Source organism: Delphinus delphis, chromosome 3 (assembly GCF_949987515.2).
Source record: "Delphinus delphis chromosome 3, mDelDel1.2, whole genome shotgun sequence".
Taxonomy (NCBI): domain Eukaryota; kingdom Metazoa; phylum Chordata; class Mammalia; order Artiodactyla; family Delphinidae; genus Delphinus; species Delphinus delphis.
Genome location: NC_082685.1, coordinates 10,653,102 through 10,658,915, shown reverse-complemented (window position 1 = coordinate 10,658,915; position 5,814 = coordinate 10,653,102). Strand labels below are relative to the sequence as shown.

At 51.2% G+C, this 5,814-nt stretch overlaps 1 pseudogene; it reads right to left on the bottom strand.

The window, feature by feature from the left end:
• Positions 1 to 3,794: 3,794 nt before the first annotated feature.
• LOC132421812 (mitochondrial transcription rescue factor 1-like) lies at positions 3,795 to 4,624 on the bottom strand (annotated as a pseudogene).
• Between the last annotated feature and the right edge of the window lie 1,190 nt (positions 4,625 to 5,814).

Below are 5,814 nucleotides of genomic sequence, written 5' to 3'. Positions count from 1 at the left end.
ACTGTGACACTTTTCTTTATCCTAAAAATCTATTTTCAGTGGGTATGCAGAAATAACTCACTCTAACCCCTTAAAGAAGCCTCATTTTCTGCAAGAACTAATCAAATTTCTTTTTCAAAAGAAAATAAAAGGGGCTTCCCTGGTGGCGCAGTGGTTAAGAATCCGCCTGCCAATTCAGGGAACACGGGTTCGAGCCCTGGTCCAGGAAGATCCCACATGCCGCAGAGCAACTAAGCCCGGGCACCAGGACTACTGGGCCTGCGCTTTAGAGCCTGCGAGCCACAACCACTGAACCTGCGTGCTACAACTACTGAAGCCCGAGCACCTAGAGCCCGTGCTCCTCAACAAGAGAAGCCACCGCAGTGAGGAGCCCGCACACTACAACGAAGAGTAGCGCCCGCTCCCCACCACTAGAGAAAGCCCACACGCAGCAACGAAGACCCAATGTAGCCAAAGAATAATTAATTAATTTTAAAAAGAAAGCAAATGAAAGGAAACAGGAGGAGAATGGAAATAAATGGGAAGGGAGGGGAGAGAGAAGGCGAGTCCTGGAGAGGGGATAAGAGAGGAGTGGTATTTAGCATTGCAGCTGCAGATATTATGTGCACCCTGGGTATTTATGAAATGATGGGTGGGTGGATGGATGGATGGATAGAAATACGGACAGGCGAATGGATGTAAGGATGGATGGGAGGATAGATAGGGAGATGGATGAATGGATAGATGGCTAGAAAGATGGGTGAGTAAGTGTGTGCATGGAAGCATGGATGGATGGATGGATGGATGGATGGAAATGTGTGCAGGTGAAGGGATGGATGGATGGGGAGGTGGATGAACGGATAGATGGATAGAAAGATGGGTGAGTGGATGGTTGGATGGATGGATGATTGGTGAGTGGATGTATGGGTGAGTGGATGGATGGACAGGTGGGTGGGTGGCTAGATGTGTGGATGGAGAGGAGAGATTGTCAAAAGGAAGACAGCATGGGGGAAAAAAAATAAAGCTTGGTCACCACGTTGCCTTTCTAGATGTTGCCTGAATGTGCCACCAGATGTCAGCCTAACCTCAGGAAACCACCTCAGAGGCCACATGGGCTCCACCTTTCTCACCTAACCTGAAGCCCTCCAATTCAAAATGAGCACTGGCTCCTTTCGATAATACAGTTTTCATTGCACTCTGTACTTACACACTCCTCGTCAGCACACTCCAAACCCAACTGGCATTTATAACCCAGTTCCCCCTTCCAGCAGACAGAAGGAAGCCTGGTGAAGACACTGTTAGCTTCCTAGAGGTCAGACTGGCTGGCGTGAAGTGGGTGGGAGAAGCGATTTCCGGGTCCCCAGGAGTGATAGTGTCCTCGTCAGCCTCAGCTCCAAGAGCCCTAAACTCATATTCACATCCCACTTCCCTGCTGTCTGCCCAGGAATCCACTCAGCTCTGAGCCTTGGCCAGAGAAGCTCTTGAGAAAAAGAAAAAGAAAAAAGTACCAGCTCTCCCTCCATATGGGGGGACTGAGCCTTCACACAAACCGCCTTCAACCCTCCAACAGCCTAGAAAGAGAGACTTCAGGGGTGGTGATCGAGCCCAGAGAGGTCACTTGCCCGAGACCACACAGCAGAGCTGTCTCAAAGCCCACCCTTCCACCCTATGGTGGCTCCCAGGAGAAGACCCACTTTGGGCGTCACTGGCAAAGAGAAAGGGGTCCCAGGACCCCAGAGTCACCGGACTCACCACATCCTCCCAACCCGGCACCCACCCCCTGCCCACCCCACTTCTCAGGTTTAAGCTCAGGGCTTGAGGTGGAAGTGTGATTCCCGCTTCCCCCCCTCGCCCCCCCCCCCCCCCCCAGAAAGTGGCATTTCTCATCCTGGTTCGGAAATGTCCATCCCATTGGAAAGATTTGCCAACCCCTCTGAGTGGACACTCACAGAACCCCGGAGCAGAGTCCTGCGAGCACGCCCCGCCACGCCCATAATTAACCCCTTTGTTGCTGCCCCGTGGGTGCCCCAGGGGTTCACAGAAGGGACTCCAGGCAGCGGGTATGGATCAACAGGCTGGGAAGGAATTTGAGATTTGAGATTTCAGCAACCAGCCCAGCCGTCTGAATCCGCCCCCGCACGCCAACCCCCACCTCCGCCGCCCCGCCGCAGAAGCTTGTCAGAAACAAGCGTTACCTGACCCCAAGAGGCCCCGTTTACTGCTCCCCAACCCGGGTCCCTGTCCCGGGCTGGGGCTGGCTGTCCACCCCGTGCATACTCACTCCCATTCTTTCCTCCTGGCCTGGGGGGTGCTGTGGATTTTGTGTGCCTGGTGGGCCAAGATGACATCCCGGTGGTCCACCACGCCGCCCCGCCGCTTCAGGGGAGGGCCCTTGCAGCCGCCGCTCATCAGGTGGGTCCGCGAGTCCTGAGGGATGCTGACTGTGCCCGCGGGGGCGCCGTCCGTACCTGCAGGCCCCAAGCCGCGGTCGTGCAGGGCATCATAACTGCGGGGCGAGAACATGGGGTCCAGGACCCGGGAGGACTTCGACATCCATGGGCCTCACACAGAAATCCCAGGGTCTTCTGTCTCCAGCCCGGGATGAAACTAGAGGAGGAGAGAGAAGAGAGCGAGAAAGAGCGAAGGTAAGGGGGATGCAGAGAGCAAACACAGGGAGGAAGAGAAGGGAGGTCGGAGGACCGCACAGGGGGCTGGCCTCCTTTACAGGAAGTCAAAATACACCCCAGGCCCGGCCCAACGGGATTTAGTATTTCCTTGGCAACTCGGGGCTGGGAAGCCAGTTCTTAGGAGCTGCCCAGCAACAGAGGCAGCACCATGGAGCAAAAGACTACGAGGCTGTGTCGCAGAGCACTCGGTCCACCTCCCAGGTGCCCGCCACGGAGGGTGGGACCCCCGTGGGGGTCTCAGCATCTCAGTGTTGTCCTCGGCAAAATGGGTCATCAAGAGCCTGCTTGTTCACTCTCGGCTGGTCCCTGGGTCCTGTGAGCTCCAGAGTGTCATTTAGAAAACTAAAAGGGCGAGTTCAAAGGTCGTTTTAAAAATCCACACAGGGTATGGCCATCTGTGAGTGAGCCCGCTCTTTGCCACCTTGGCTGGTTCTTTAAAAAGAGAAAAGGGACAGAGTTCTTGCCTCTCATGAATATATCAGGTGGATATTCAGCCCCAGAGGGACTGAGAGCCCGGAAAAGATCTTTGTCTCCATTTCATTCACTTATTCACTCAACAAACGCTGAGCGAGCAGCCACTGTGTGCAGGCCTTGCACTGGGTGCTGGGGACACAGTGTAAATGAGACATGCGAATGTTTCCCTCTTCGTGGCATGGAGGTTCTAGAGGGTGAGGTAGACGCTGAACAAAATAAGTACATCGTGTGGGGATTAGGAGTTGAAAAGCGCAGTGGAGGGCAATTAAGCAGGAAAGGTATATTCATTTGCTGGAGTTGCCATAACAAAGTACCACATGCAGGGTGGCTTAAACAACAGAAATTTATTTCCTCACAATTCTGAAGGCTGCAAATCTGAGATCAAGGTGTTAGCAGGGTTGGTTTCTTCTGAGGCCTCTCCTTGGCTTATAGATGGCTGGCTTCTCCCTGTGTCTCCCTGTGTCTCCCTGGTCTCCCCTCTGGGTGTGTCTGTGTTCTAATTTCCTCTTCATTTTACCTTAATTACCTCTTTTTTTTTTCTTTTTTTCCCCAAATGGTAGGAGAACTTTATTTTTTTTTTAAAAAAGTCCTCTCTTTAACCTGGCCCCTTCCCCCACCACTAAAAAGCAGGTTTATTGCTGAAAAGGAATCCATTTATTTGAGCATACTCTTTTTAGGCAATTTCAATTTCTTCCACTGTCGGAACATTACTCTGTATTTCTCACTGCCAGTCTTCTCTTTAAACACTTTTTTTTTTTCAGGAGAATCTGCATCACCGTCTCTGTTTCTGCTTCTTTATCCTCTCCCGTTAGAAGATCCAACCTATCTCCCACTTTCACCATGCTGCTTTTCTTCCATAATTTTCCCCCATTTAGCCTGAGTTCACCTTTGTGGGGTTTACTTTATTTCTTCTGATATCTAGGCCTAGCTTCTGAATAACATCATACCAAAAAGACTGAGCTACTTTTGTTCAGGTCTTTATAATCTTTGACCCCAGTGGGGTCGTCCTCAAGCTTCTCTTCCTGCTCACTCATTATGGTCACTCTCTTCATCAGAGTCTCCTCCATCTTCTACTTTTTGAAGAGTCTTTTTAGTGGATTTCCTAGAGCTTATATGACTTTTGAGTCTTATGGAAAATTGGAAAATATATTCTGGAGATATTAAAAGCCTTGGGAGTCTCAGTGAGACAATGTTACACAAAAGTGTTTTATGGGAATTCCCTGGCAGTCCAGTGATCAGGACTCTGTGCTTCCACTGCAACCAGTTCAATCCCTGTTCGGGGAACTAAGATCCTGCAAGCTGTGCAGTGCGGCCAAAAAAACAAAAATGTTTTATAATGTGACGCATTTAACTTGGTACTAGAAAAACAAAAGTATTGATTCCAGGAAACACAGTGTTCGTGTGAAGGTGTCTCTGCAGAGTCCAATCCAGGCATCTGACTTTCTTTAAACACTGCTGGGCAATCTGACACTAGCCATAGCCATGGTGCAAATGACCTTCCCGGGTCCTCAAGGTCAAGGGAAACTGGACACCAGCATCCTTGAGCTCCCGATCTGCGCCTGCTGCCAGCAGGAGCAGCCAGGCCCAGGGGCAGACAGCCTCATCCCACTGGGCTCCCATGGACCCTACAGCCCCCGGGGTCCACAGGGCATCCCAAGCTGGCCAGATCCAGGCAGGATGCGATAGACTCACAGGGAGACCTGGCAGGAGTGTAGGCAGGGAAGAGGAGCCTTAATTATGTCTTTAAAAGACCCTCTCTCCAAATACAGTCACATGCTACTGTGGGTTAGAACTTCAACATATGAATTTGGGGGCAGGAGATGCAATTCCGCTCACCGCAGAGGATGACAGGAAGTGATGGGTGGGCTGGTTATTGTATTAAATAGGGGGGTCAGAGATGGCCTCACTGAGGAGGTGACATCTGAGCAGAGGCCTGAAGGGGGTGACGCAGTAGTTCTGCTGGGTATCTGCGAGAAGAGTGTTCCAGGCAGAGAGAACAGAACATGCAAAGGTCCTGAGGCTTGGCTGTGTGTGACTTGCTCAAGGAACAACGAAGGGGCCTGGGTATCTGTGAGTGAGGAGGAGAGTAGAGGAGATGAGGGTGGGGAGGTGACGGGGCAAATCACTCAGGACCTTGGTTCTTCTAGGAGTGAGATGGCCCATGGCTTTCAGATCCACAGCTCACCCAACAGCATATTTTTAACCTCAGACTGATTTTCTCCACCTATCAGCCCCCACCACTAGCCTCCCAGTGTCTGTCCAAGAAAAGTAAACCCACTGGAAGGCCGGCATGAATGAAGTAGAATTAGAAGCCTAAATCTCATGCACAAATATTGCAAGAGTCACCTCAACACCCAGAGGTGTAAGGAGATGGGTGCAAAGAACCAGGTGTGGGAATAGAGGCTAATCTCCCTCCTGACTATTTCCTCTTGCTCTGCTTAAAGGCTTCAAAGAAATGAGAGCTCTCCCAGCCTCTCCTAAGAAGACCAACTCATCATCTCTGATGGTTCAGCTTCCTCTCATCATTCAGGCTATGGTCAGATGCAGGCACTCCCCATCACAGCTTCCAATGAGGTCTTCCTCGTGGGGCATTATCTCAGGATGTTTGTGCCGTACGTACAAGGATCTTGACCTGTATTGTTTGCCATTGGGTCCCTGACACCTTAAATATTTC